We start from the raw sequence: 14,340 nt of genomic DNA, 5'->3' as shown, positions 1-14,340 counted from the left end.
TAAATTGTATTTCAGTCTTATGATTGATTTTGCAATATGTTTAAGTAAGACATTTAAAAAGACAGAATTAAATAAAATCTGGCCCCAAATCACACTATTGCAAAATTTAGGACCAAGAAAAAGTTCTTGTTTAGTTCTTTTTAATTCCAATTGAAATGCTTGTTTTTTTAAATAAATAAAGATTCCTACCTGTTGTGAAAGCAGAGAGAGAACAGAGAACATGAAAACGAGAGCATGGCTGCTACCCAGAAGTCCCTCACACTACTTCATTTTAACTGCTTCTGATTCAGTACAAAATAGGTGATGCAATCCATAAACAGTAGACTGTAGACCCATGATCACCATGGTCACACAGCAGGCAGAATATACGCATGTGTATGTTGTTGATTTCAGTGATGGGGCTTTGTTTTTATGTCCAAAGGGTTACAGGACTGACTTCTAGCTCTGCTACCTAGATTAAATGATAAATTGGGTTACCTAGACTACATAGGAAGGAGGTAGCAAAAATGGAGTTACCTTTCTCTTAGCAGTGGAAGGTTTCCATGTACAGCAGACACCTGAGGATACCATTGCAGAGATCCTATGAGATGTGGCCAGGATTGACTCCTCCCTACTGGCACCATAGCAGAAGATCAATGCCTTGAGCACCTTCCTTATCCCCCATATTTCATTTGTCCTGAGGGGATCTACTGTGGCGAAGGTACCTCTTAACAAGGCAGACAACACCATCAGGCAACTAGTGAAGAAGTGGATGTTTTTTCCCCAAAAGGCCAGCCATGAACTGGTGTACATCTCGTACAGGCAGGACAGTGCCAATGTCCCTCAAATGTGTGATCTGTGCAATGTTGTGGTGATCACTCACTCCTTCCACCTTCTGACATGCCCAGACGCCATGGTGAGGAACATCGCAGCAAGTGCTATGCAGGACATCATCAGGAAGCAAATCGCCAGGACCCTCTCCAACCAAGATGTTGCCACCTACCTGAGTGGCTCACTGAAAGGGGAATTTGGAAGAGGAGCGGGGAGACTTCGCTTCACTCTGGACTCATCCCGCAATGCTATGCAACGACTGGAGAAGTGTATCGGCTGCCATTGCATGTGGTGCAAGGAATGCCAGGAGCTGGGAGTCCTGGTGCCACAGGTGAAGAATACAGAGCACACAAGCCTCACTCCAAAAGCTAGAGCTATGCTGGAGAGGTCCCTGAAGGATGCCATCCACTGACAGTATGTGAAAAAACTTGAAATGGAAGCCAGAGCAGGGCAAGGCCTTCGAGGTGACGTGCAAGTGGGATGCCAGCAACCATTTCCTCTCCAAGGGAAGCTTCACCAGATTTGCTGACTGGAGGTATCCACAGAGCCCAGCTTAACTGCATCCCACTGAAAGGAGCTGTCCTCCATGGGAATCGGGACAAACTATGCAGGAAGTGTGACTATGCCAACGAGACTCTACTGCACATCTTGTGTAGCTGCAAGCCCCATTCCAGTGCCTGGCAGCTGTGACACAATGCCATCCAAGATCACCTAGTCAAAGCCATCCTGCCATCCATTGCTGTGAACTCCGCCATCCCTGGAACCAACAGCCAACAGCGACCAGACATCGTCATCACCAACGAGGAACGGAAGAAGATCATCATGGTGGATGTCACAGTTCCCTTTGAAAACAGGACCCCAGCCTTCCACGATGCTCGATCTTGAAATCTGGAGAAATACGCTAGTCTGGCTGACAACTTGAGAGCTAGGCATTATGAGGTTCAAACACATGCTGATCATCGGAGTGCTGGGTGCATGGGACCCCAGTAACGGGCGAGTGTTACGGGAATGCAGAATCAGTCAGTGCTGTGCTCAGCTGACGCGGGAACTAAAAGTGTTGGACACCATCAGGTGGTCAAGGGACATCTCCCTATAACACATCACCAAACATCGGCAATATCAGGAGTGATGAGCTGGAGTACCAATGAGAAGCAAAATTGGGAAAGGAACTGAAATACTTCCCTGATGGACTGTGTTTTCTAAGGAAAAACCTATCCTAATTTCTCAAATACTGAGGGATAATCTACTCATTGCCATATTTGCTTTCCAAACCAACTCTCTGTATAACTTTTCATGAGTAATATACCTGAATATTTGGATACTAATATCTAATATCATTAGATGTATTAATCTAAATTTGGGTTATTGCTGATTATGTACCGTATGTATTGTACAACTTTTAAACCAGCCTTTGTACTTTTGGATAATTTTAAGGACTATACCCAGATATACAGAACCTGTGTATTATATCCTTAACCTGTGTATTATATAATTTTAACATTAGCTTTAATGAAATTTAATTGCCCAAATGCAGCTTTATTGGCATAATCTATTGCGCAGGGAGTGAGGTAGTCCAGAATTGCACAACCCGGTTGTGCAGCTCTGAGTACAGCTTTGAGTACAGAAAACACTCGGACTTTCAGCTGGCCTAGTGGTCTAGCCTCACAATATGTTACTATCACAGCATGAAGCCTCCAGCCTGAAGTAGGAGGGTCCCACATTAGGGACCTTTTTTTCTCACTCATTTCCTGTTATATCTTGCGCAGGCCTGGGCAGCTCCCTTTATCCCCATGCCACTTCTCCCCCTCTCTGTGATATCTGCACACCGGGACTTCAAAGGGAAAGAAAATAAACATAGTTAATGTCACTTTGCCCCAAGCCAATGGCACTCTGAGCACCAGGATTCTGCTCTTCTCCTCCATTCTGGGCATGCTGCTGGCTCCAAAGCAAAGGGACACTTACCAGCCCTTAGCAAATGTTGCTTGGAACCCCACTGTGCAGACTTCACAATGCACTGGGGAGCAGCAGAGGGCAGAAGCAGTGGCGGGTGGGGTGATAGAAGGGACTGAGAGGGCCGTGCAGATATGAAGGGCAGCAGGGACATATGCGAGAGAGAACAATAGATGGAGGAAGAGGCAAACGGAGGCAAGGAAATAAGCAACAGTAAGTTAAAACAGAGGGCTGTAGAATCAGAGGGATAATTGCCAGCTGTCTCTCCAGATCCTGACAGCCATATCAGTCATCGGTGTTGCCTGCTCTGTTTGAAGCACGTGACCAGTGAGGGTAATAAGCCTCAAATACCAGCATGGGCAGCACATGAACCGCTGGCTTGGGGAGGCTAGCCCCCAGGCACGCCCCTTTCACCCTTCTGCGCCTCTCCCCCCCACCCCACCACCACCAGAGCCCTCCACCATGGCTGCCGACCCCTGCCCCAGGCTACTGCCCCCCAGCCCTGGAGCACCCCTTGACCCACTCAGCCCCGGAGCACTGGGAGGGCGGCAGTGCAGCCCCAGACTCTCCAGCTCCAGAGCACTGGGAGAGAGTGTAGCATGGTCCCAACCTCCCCAACCCTGGAGGGCTGGGAGGGCAGGTGGTGTGGCTCCAGCCCCAGAGCACCATGCAGGTGGTGCAGCCCCAGTGCCAGCCCTAGCCAGGTCCACGGCACAGGAGAAGAGTCACAGAGCCAGAAGCAGGAGGGAACTGGGGGCAGAATGTGGGTGGGGCCATGCCTGGCTATTTGGGGAGGCTCAGCTTCCCCCAGCTATGATACCCACCACCCATGAAAACCAGGGTGGGAAATAGGTGTGTGATTTGGTTGTCATGTACAACTGTCCCTTCTCTCTGTTCCCAACTTTAGTCATTGTGTCATTCAGAGTGTGGCGCAGGAGCAGCAGAAGCTACCCTAAAAGTGGGAGGGCCACTGGTGCCTGAACTGTGTCCCCGCCTCCCTGTGCCTGAGGTCCCACCCCCCACACTGCCCAGGCCACCCAAGGCCCTGCCCTCACACTGCCTCTTCCCCTCAGACCTCTGCTTCCACACCACCTCTTCCCCCCAAGATCCTGCCCCCCACTGACTCCTCTCCACCCCATACCCCCTGTCGCTCACCCTTACAGCCAGTAACAATGATAGGGCCATGGCCCCCTGACCCTCCCTGTTCCAGTGCCCCTGGCGGGGAGTGCTATAAATAGAGTAACCTGAGGCGAAACATGTGCACTGCAAGCAGTGAGCTGCTTTTCTGGGATAGCAGGGTAGTAGAGGGTTAAGAAGGGGAAAAGAGGGATAATATAGGAGAGGGAATGCAAAGTAGCAGAGATGGTGCTAGTCCACTGGGGGCCCTAAGCAGGAATGCTCTCCCCACACAAAACACATAATAAAATGCAAATAGGGGGCCCCCTTGAGCTGCTTGGGCCCCTAAGCAATTGTTTAGTCTGTTCATGCCTAGAGCTGGCTCTGCAAAGCAGAAACAAAACCCAATTTGCCTTCCAGTCTTGTCTGATTGCCTTTCAGCACTGAACATGTTTCCCTCAGACCTGTGGTTAAAACATGCCAGCCCTGCCTATGCTGGGAGGTTGAGGTCTGGACCCAAAATTTGGGTTTTCACTCCTGGACCAGCTAAGGTTGGGACCACAGCACTTTGCAGAGCAGCACAAAGCATCCAGAGCTTACTGGTTTGACTCATAGTGCTGATGGCTCCTCGAGAGCCGCACCTTGCTTCGCTGGTAGAGGGAGAGTTCCTTTTACAGAGTGCCTTTGACTGAGAGTTCTGAGAGCTTGGACAAACCCTGGGTAGAAAACACTGCTTGGAAATGCCAACAGTTCTTTCTGCTTATTTGAGTGTAATGTATATGGAAAGTAGGGCTGTCGCTTAATTGCAGTTAACTCACGCGATTAACTTAAAAAAATTAATTGTGATTTAAAAAATTAATCGCGATTAATCACAGTTTTAATTGCACTGTTAAACAATAGAATACCAAATGAAATGTTTTAAATATGTTGGATGTTTTTGTACGTTTTCAAAGATATAGATTTCAATTACATCACAGAATACAAAGTGTACAGTGCTCACTTTATATTATTTTTTATTACAAATATTTGCGCTGTAAAAAGATAAACAAAAGACATGGTATTTTTCAGTTCACCTCATACAAGTACTGTAGTGCAATCTCTTTATCATGAAAGTGCGACTTGCAAATGTAGATTTTTTTTGTTACACAACTGTACTCAAAAAAAAAACAATGTAAAACCTACAAGTCCACTCTGTCCTACTTCTTGTTCAACTAATCGCTAAGAGAAACAAGTTTGTTTACATTTATGGGAGATAATGCTGCCCACTTCTTATTCAAAATGTGATCTGAAAGTGAGAACAGGAGTTTGCATGGCACTTTTGTAGCCGGTATTGCAAGGTATTTACGTCCCAGATATGCTAAACTTTCGTATGCCCCTTCAGGCTTTGACCACCATTCCAGAGGACATGTGTCCATGCTGATGACACTCATTAAAAAAATAATGCGCTAATTAAATTTGTGACTGAACTCCTTGGGTGAGAATTGTATGTCTCCTGCTCTGTGTTTTAGCCCCATTCTGCCATATATTTCATGTTATAGCAGTCTCGGATGATGACCCAGCACATGTTGTTCGTTTTAAGAACACTTTCACTGCAGATTTGACAAAATGCAAAGAAGGTACCAATGTGAGATTTCTAAAGATAGCTACAGCACTTGACCCAAGGTTTAAGAATCTGAAGTGCTTTCCAAAATCTGATTGGACGGGGTGTGGAGCATGCTTTCAGAAGTCTTAAAAGAGTAACACTCCAATGTGGAACCTACAGATCCGGAACCACCAAAAAAGAAAATCAACCTTTTGCTGGTGGCATCTGACGCTGATGATGAAAATGAACATGCGTCGGCCTGCACAGTTTTGAATTGTTATCGAGCAGAACCCATCATTAGCATGGCCGCATGTCCTCTGGAATGGTGGTTGAACCATGAAGGGACATATGAATCTTTAGCACATCTGGTACGTAAATATCTTGCAACACTGGCTACAACAGTGCCATGCGAACTCCTGTTCTCACTTTCAGGTGACTTTGTAAAGAAGAAGCGGGCAGCATTATTTCCTGCAAATGTAAGCAAACTTGTTTGTCTGAGCGATTGGCTGAACAAAAGTAGGACTGAATGGACTTGTAGGCTCTAAAGTTTTACATTGTTTTATTTTTGAATTCAGTTATTTTTTGTACATAATTCTACATTTGTAAGTTCCACTTTCATGATAAAGAGATTGAACTACAGTACTTGTATTAAGTGAATTGAAAAATAATGTTTCTTTTATTTTTTCAGTTCAAATATTTATAATAAAAATAGATATTAAGTGAGCACCATACACTTTGTATTCTGCATTCTAATTGAAATTAATATATTTGAAACTGTGGAAAACATCCAAAAATATTTATTAAATAGTATTCTCTTATTGTTTAACAGCACAATTAATCGTGATTAATTTTTTTAATTGCGGGTAATTTTTTTAATCACTTGACAGCCCTAATTGAAAGTGATTTTGACGATTATTTGCAAAGACAAAAGCTATTGGACCATATTCAACCCAGATATATAACCCTTTGTGGCCCAATGGCAGATGTGCCCATTTACACCAGGAGTGAATTTTGTCTTCTGTTTCTATGCTGTTAAAATATGATGGTTTATGAGCAAAAAGATGCTGAAGGAGATGGGTTAAAAACAGACATACTCACCTGCTAAAATAAGAACAAGGTTAATAAAACAGGCTGTGGAACAGAGATGTGCAAAGCTGCTTTGGTTTCCGTGGACCTGTTTCTCATTTTGCTATGGCCTCTTTATCTCATTTTGGCAGTAAATTACGTAACTTATGCCCACTTTAAAAGGCCTACTGTAAATGAGAATCGGGCCCAGGATGTGTGGGTTTACACCATGAGGTTTGCTTGGCATTTTGTACCTACAAATGAAACTCAACTGAAACCACTGAATGTGACCTTGTTTTGCCTCTATACCATTATCAATTGTTATTATTATTATTTATTTGTATTGCACAAGCACCCGGACACCTCAGTCACGGATCAGAGCCTGACTGAGCTAGGCACTGTCCAAATATAGAACAAAAGATGGTCACTGCCCTGAAGAGTTTACAGAATAAGATCAGAGCCAACAGGTGGTTACAGCAGAGAGCTGGAACACATGGTTAGAATTTCCTCGTAGTTTTGATGTAAACCCATAAATGAGCCAAGATTCACTTGAGTTGAAATGAAACCCTAATCCAGGTGTGGTTCAGGCAGTTACAGGGTTTGCTGCAAACATTTGACAGATCTCTGTTATAAAAGGCTTTTGTTTTCGTAAGGTTCCTACCATGCGAGTTTACCGTTTTGTGGCTCTGATCTTCTTTGAAGTGCATTGTAAAGGTAGATCAGTTCAGGTTCTTCTATCTTTCTATGGCCCTGCCACCTTGCATGTAGCAGACAAGGTAGCTTACTATTCCCATTGCAAAATCAGGCCCCAAGATAGTTAGATACTAAAGTTCACTTTCTAGACTGCCCGTCAAACTCCAAAAATGACTGAAAAGATGTTGTTAAGGATATGTGGTGGTGGTGGAGGAGGGGGTTTGGATTGGGGAGATGGGATAGGATTCTTTGTATCTGCATGACTAAATTTGACGTGTCATTTTTTATATTTATGCTTATAGGTCAGCAGATCTGTAACCGAAACCCCTCTTTTGTCCTCAACACAACGAAACATTAGCTTCAGTATTGAACATATGTTCTTAATTTTCCTGAAGGCCCTTGAGATACATCACACTGCAGAACATCTCATATTCACTACAACCTATTGACTGGTAAAATGGAAGATAAAATATGACTTCAGAAGATTATTCAAAGGAAGCCACTGTAAAGTCAAAATCCTCAAACTAGATTTAAAGCTTGAAGTGGGGCAATTCACCTCAAATAGGAACAAATAAAAGATATTTTAAAAGCATAGGATTAAAAACTAGACATAAAAGAATAGTGTTACCCTCTTTTCAATTAATAGAACAAACTACATTATGAGCACATTTTGAAGTATACATCAAACTGATTTTTCCCCTTTATCCTTTTTAATCTCTACCAGATGCACTTTCTTTAAATTCAAGTTTTACATTCCTAACCATAACTTGTCTGAACACACAGAAAGAGCATTGAGAGACATTAGTGGGTTTTTTTTTTTTTTTTTTTTTTTTTACAACTGTTGATGGCTTAACTTCTTAAATGTCTCAGCTTTATACAGTTCCTTTGCTTTATTTTGGTACCTGCTGTAGATTCAAAAACAATTTTATATTGTCCTGCAGCATGTTACCAAAGGAAAAAAAGTGACCTCTAAGAAAAACTGACATGTTTGTTCCTGGCATTATAGAAAAAAAGACTTTATAATGATATTTTAAAATTTAAATGATGGTACATATCTTGATTGAAATCTCAGAATGGGGATTCTGTGAGATGAAAGGAGGGTTTTCATGAAGACAGACCAATGCTCAGTGGTACTTTTCTCTGCTTGATCCCTCAGGATAAGAGTTTTCTCAGAGCACAATGAAATGCAGTTCCCATAAACATTTTAAGCATTTGTTGTCTTACAAAAGATCATCACTAATGACTTTTCCCCCTCTTAACATTGTACTGTGGATCAGGATGGCTTTGCTGTTATTATCTTTCTTAATTAGAACTGCACGTATGTGATACAAAGTATTGTGGTTCTTTTTTTCTTTTTCCCAGTATAGGGAGTATCCATGAATCTCTTCCCACTGTAACTAGGACTCTGCAATCATGTTTATTCATTTAAGGCAGCATGGTATGTTTTAATGATGTTCAACAGTTTTTGCAAAACTTCAGCAAGTCTCCCTGCTGATCCTGTGCTGTAAACATAAAGTCTGTTCCATGGACAATAAAAGACAGCGGCACTTTTTAAATTATTTTTTCCAAAGGAAACAAACCTGACTGCTTATTGTTTTAGTGTGTATGTCTCAGCTGGATGGGCAAGAATAATTGTATTTTTAAACATTGTCAACTCCACCTTATACAAAAAGTGCAGTACACATAATACTAGAAATAACTCTTGAAGAGGAAACTTCAGGGTACATGGCACAAAATAAACCCCTCATATTTTTGATTAATCAACTCCATATCCCACTTTCCCTCATCTTTCACTTTAATGGCCAAAAGACATTTGCCTTTCCCCAGCATGCGTGTTGCCATTAAACCAGGGAGTTTGCCTGGGGCCATACCTATATATCTGATACATGCATAATGAAGCATGAAGCTGCCAATTGTAGGGAGCGTCTGCTATGGCGGAGACTGATAGGCATTTCATTTGCTGAACTCCCAAGGGACCTCACACATCTCAGGGTTCATGTAGTATTTATTTTAGGCACTCACATTTCTCATCTGTGAACTTCACACCATATGTACAATGAGTAACACAAGCTCTGCACGAAAAAGCTCTCCAGGTACTTTTAAATGTAACTGAACAGAGTGGGGATGTTGTGTGCGTGTGAAGTAGGCTTGCATGGGAAATGAAGGAATATTAAACCTCGTCCATACGACAGCTGCCTAAGCCTTTCAATGCATGATGACAACAGCTTTATTCTAATGACGTCTCTGCTTTAGACTTGTACCGCATGACTTGTATTGTACTAGGTACTGTGAGTATCTGTATTTTTCAAACATTATTGCTGCTCTGCTGTGCTTTCTAAAAGGAAAAGTTCTAGTGCTGCGTTTAAAGTACATTCGTGTTTGGATTGAGGACGAAGAGGCAGATGGGTTGGAGGAATAGCAAGCCCAGCTGCTGTGCACCTTTGAAATCTGAAGAGAGAGTAATGAACCTGAAATAATTGTTCTGTGGCTCAAACCTGATCTTACGCCATGAGCAAAGTAAATAAATATTTATTTGTTTTATACAGATAATGTAGCTATGTGCTTATAGATATAGATTCTATTTCATATGCAGGACTACATTTTGGCATTAACGTGGACTAATACCAGGGCCTTAAAGCAGAGAGATCAATAAAAAGAACTTTCTATTCTGTATACGTCTCGTTTCCAAATAGGTCTTTTTTTTTTTTTTCCAAAATGCCCTTTTGACATTTCCTGTCCCAATTGTATGGGATGTAATTGTGTACAGAGCCTCTCAACAAACCTTACATATAAGTACCCCCAAAATGACATGATTTCAGAAACTGCAACTGTACAATATAAAATAGCAAGTAACATTACACTCAGAAAAAATAAGTTGATTTGGCTTCTAGGTCTATATGCATTATTGGCTTAACTTCAAGTACATTGCTAGTCCCATTGCTAGATCCAGGGCTTAGTGCCTTAGAGAATCAAACTTTATAATAGGCGCTGGCTGTGCCTGCAGCCTGCCCACTTCCTGGATCCCAATAGGATCACTCTCCTGTAGCCCTCTGGCTCGACCCTGTCACAATGCTCATAACGCATCACGTTTAAAACAAAAAGTGATGCGCCTCCCCTCATACTCTGCTCAGTTAGCTCTTCAAGAAATTAGGTTCAATCGCTAATTTCAAGGAATTAGACCAATCGGTCACTATTTTTGCAGAGCATTCAAGAAGGTGGTGGACAGAACCCAGAGGAATTGTGATGAATTTCCTGGAGCAACTTTATTTTCTTTGTTCGCTAAACCTCAAATGACAACAAAAATATCACCCTTTTGACTGATTTATGGCCAAGAAGAAAGGTTTCCCAATGAAGCTTCACCAAATTAAAAAAAAAAAAAAAAAGACAAGAAACCAGAGACTCAGCTGGGGTAAACTGGCTTTAACAGAGCTACATCCATTTACTTTGGCTGGGGATCTGCCCCAACATTGCCAAACTGTTTCCATTATAAGCCACTGATTACACATTGCTGTCTTGCTAAAACATTCACCTCTTGTGCCATAGTTTTCTGCACTTGGTCTCAATCCAAATGTGATTTTTTTCTGAAATTTACAAAAATAGTCAATCTCGGCCTTTTTTTTTTTTAGGGGTTTGCACACAAATACACAATGTACACATTATGTGCAATTCTGGGAATGTGGCAGTTAACTGTTAAGCTAACGTAGCTGTACATAAGAATAGCCAAACTGGATCAAACCAAAGGTCCATATTTCTGTCTTCTGACAGTGGCCAATGCCAGGTGCCCCAGAGGGAATGAACAGAACAGGTAATAATCGAGTGATCCATCCCCGGTCGCCCATTCCTAACTGCTGGCAAAATCTGTAAATCTAGCAATAAAGTTTCGCTAATACCCTTTGTTGTTACACTTAATCTGTAGTATGTTGCATAAGACTAGTTTTTACTTTGTATTTTTCATATAAATAATTGGATTCTCTTTGTCCGGCATACACAGAGTAGTATGTGATGGTATAAGTGTGTAAGCATGAAATCATGCTGCATGAAAATGTTTGCCTATATCAAATTTATTGTACTGCTTGAGCAATTAAATGTGCTTGTCTTATGAAAAAACCCTCCTTCATAATTTATATTAAAACAGAAGTGGAGTAAGATTTGTCTGGTACATTGAATATTGTAATTTCCTCATTTTGGAATATTCTATTATTGAAAGCTTTTGTGTGTTTATATATCACTGTTAGTCGTCTATGCATAAAAATCGTTATCTGTGTATGACCATGTTACTAGGCTAGCCTAAATGAACTTGTGTTGCTGTGGTACCCGTGGAAGAGCATACTTTCATGGTGAATTCTGTCCATTTTGCTGCAGCTACTACTGCAAAGCAACTCCTTTAAGCAGCTTCCATGGTGCAGCTGTATGTACACACACATATGTATCTGAATCGGAACGCATCTGGTGAAGTGAACTGTAGCTCACGAAAGCTTACGCTCAAATAAATGTGTTAGTCTCTAAGGTGCCACGAGTCCTCCTTTTCTTTTTGCGAATACAGACTAACATGGCTGCTACTCTGAAACAGATATGTATGCAGCTGTTTATACAATCCACTATATGTGTGTACGTATATATATATATATATATGAATGTGTATAATTTATATATGTACACACATATATGCAGTGATGAGCTTATATGGTCAAATCTTAACAACCGGTTCCCTATAAAAAGTTCTGATTTAAGGGATCTGCCACAGTATGTATTTTTTGTATCTTTCTCCATAAGAAGTGGCAATGCATTGAGTCATTGGGAGTCATACTTAACAATAAAAAAAATAAAAAACATTTTTACATGTTTATTACAATAGAAACAAAGTATTGCTTTATTAAACGCATATCAACATAACGAACGAGGCAAGTGCGACCCCTGTTAATAAAGTAATAAACTAGACCAGGGTGGGCAAACTTTTTGGCCCAAGGGCCACGGTGGAATTCAAAATTGTATCGGGGGGCCAGGTAGGGAAGGCTGTGCCTCCCAAAACAGCCTGTCCTCCCCATCTGACCCCCACCCACTTCCTGCCTCCGACTGCCCCCCTCAGAACCTGCAACCCATCAACCCCCCCCTGCACCTTGTCCCCTGACCACCCCCTCCCAAGACTGCCCACCCCTAACTACCCCCCAGGACCTCACCCCCTACCTAACTTGCCCAGCTCCCTGTCCCCTGACTGCCCCGACCCCATCCACCACCACCCCAACAGACCCCTGGAATTCCCACGCCAACCCAACCCCCCCCCTTACATTTCCTGTCCCCTGACCGCCCCCCCCAGAACCTCTGCCCCCTCCAACCGCTCCCTGCCCCTTATCCAACCCCTCCTCCCAGCCCTGGCCCAGCCCCCTTACTATGCTGCTCAGGGCAGCGTGTATGGATGCCACGCGGCCCGCTGGAGCTCGCAGCCCCACCCCCTTACCATGCCGCTCAAAGCGGCAGGAGCTGCAGAGGAGTGGTCCAGAGCACTGGCGCTGGCAGCAAGGCACACTGAGGCTCTGAGAGATGGGGGAAGGTGGGGGAGGGGTTGCGGGAGCCTCCCCGGCTGAGAGCTCAGGGAGCCATAACAATTTTTAACAACTGGTTCTAAAACTGCTTCAGAATTTAACAACTGGTTCGCGCAAACTAGTGTGAACCGGCTCCAGCTCACCACTGCATATAAGTATATATACAACTATATGTATGTGTGTATAGATTTATGCACATGCGCACACACATACACACTCTGTGTGTGTGTGTGTGTGTGTGTGTGTGTGCGCGCGCATAGGTATATCTGTGTGTATAAACAAATATGTCATTTATTTCCTTTAATTGCTAAGTTTAAGGTGAAGGATGAAGGCTATAGACATTTATTGATTCATATGTCAAATACAACGCAGTTGACTGCAATGCAGGTATTCTGCTGCTGCTAGTGGAATTCAACCATGACGAGTAGGGACCACCCTCTAATGGAGAAAGATAGTATGTCGACTTTAGGCCTCATTTGAATATTGGCTTTTGGCTTTGCCTTTGTAGCATGACTGCAGCATGATGCAACGAAGCAGAGACGACACGATGCCTCTACCCAGAAGGCACACTTTACATACAGCTTCTAAAGACTGTTTCACATTCTTCTTCTTTAGGACTGTGCTCAAAGCCAAACCCTGTCTCTCAATTTATATTTTATTCAGTTTATATTTTATATATGTGAGCAACCAGCATTTCAGCCATGCAAGTCCTAGGGCTTACATAGATATTACCTTTATTAATCTCTCCGCAATGAAAGCAATGTTACTGGCTGTGGTAATTCATAGCCAGGAGATTGTCACATTCTGTGAGCAGGGCCTTTATTTCAGAAGAGACGCCTTTCATTTTGGTCTTACAAATGAAAAGAAACATAATCGCTCCCTCTTGAAGGCTGGCTTGAATATCATCCATGTAAAAACCTCAGGTTGTATGAGCACTTTTCCACAAAGGCAGCAAATATCTCCTTTACACAGTTGACATAGTTCATTTCCACTGGGAGCTGGTTCAGTTTATTTTCAGTCAGTGTCTAACTTAGAAATGTCTGTGCATGCTATTCAAACAGGAGCAGTCAGCAAGAGATACTCAAATAGATGTTCAGATTCTCTCCTAGCATATGTCTACATTGCAAATTAAAAAACTTTGGCTGGCCTGTACCAGCTGACTTGGGCTCGCAGGACTTGGCCTAAGGGGCTGTTTAATTGTGAGGTGTGAGTGTCCCAGAGCTCGGGGTACAGCCCTAACCTAATGTCTACACTGCAATTAGCACAATCCCAAGTCAGCTGGCACAGACCAGCAGTGGGTGTCAAACTGCAGTGTAGACATACCTTCAGAGAAACCACATGCATGTATAACTTCCCCACATGTCATTGTTACACGGTATTCCTTAGTGGGCATTGAAACTACTTCTCAAGCCAACAGAACTAATTCAATTATTCAGTGAGCTACAATGCTGCACCAAACAAACCCCTCAAAGCCTATAAGCCTTAGCTGGTGAGAGAAGACTGTAGCTTGCTCTGCTGGTTCATTGGCTTTTAGGTTCAGAATGAAATGCAAGCCTTAAATTATGTTCTAGAGCTAGTGGGTAA

This window comes from Chelonia mydas, chromosome 3, assembly GCF_015237465.2.
Source record: "Chelonia mydas isolate rCheMyd1 chromosome 3, rCheMyd1.pri.v2, whole genome shotgun sequence".
Taxonomy (NCBI): domain Eukaryota; kingdom Metazoa; phylum Chordata; order Testudines; family Cheloniidae; genus Chelonia; species Chelonia mydas.
Note: the sequence above shows the minus strand (reverse complement) of the source record.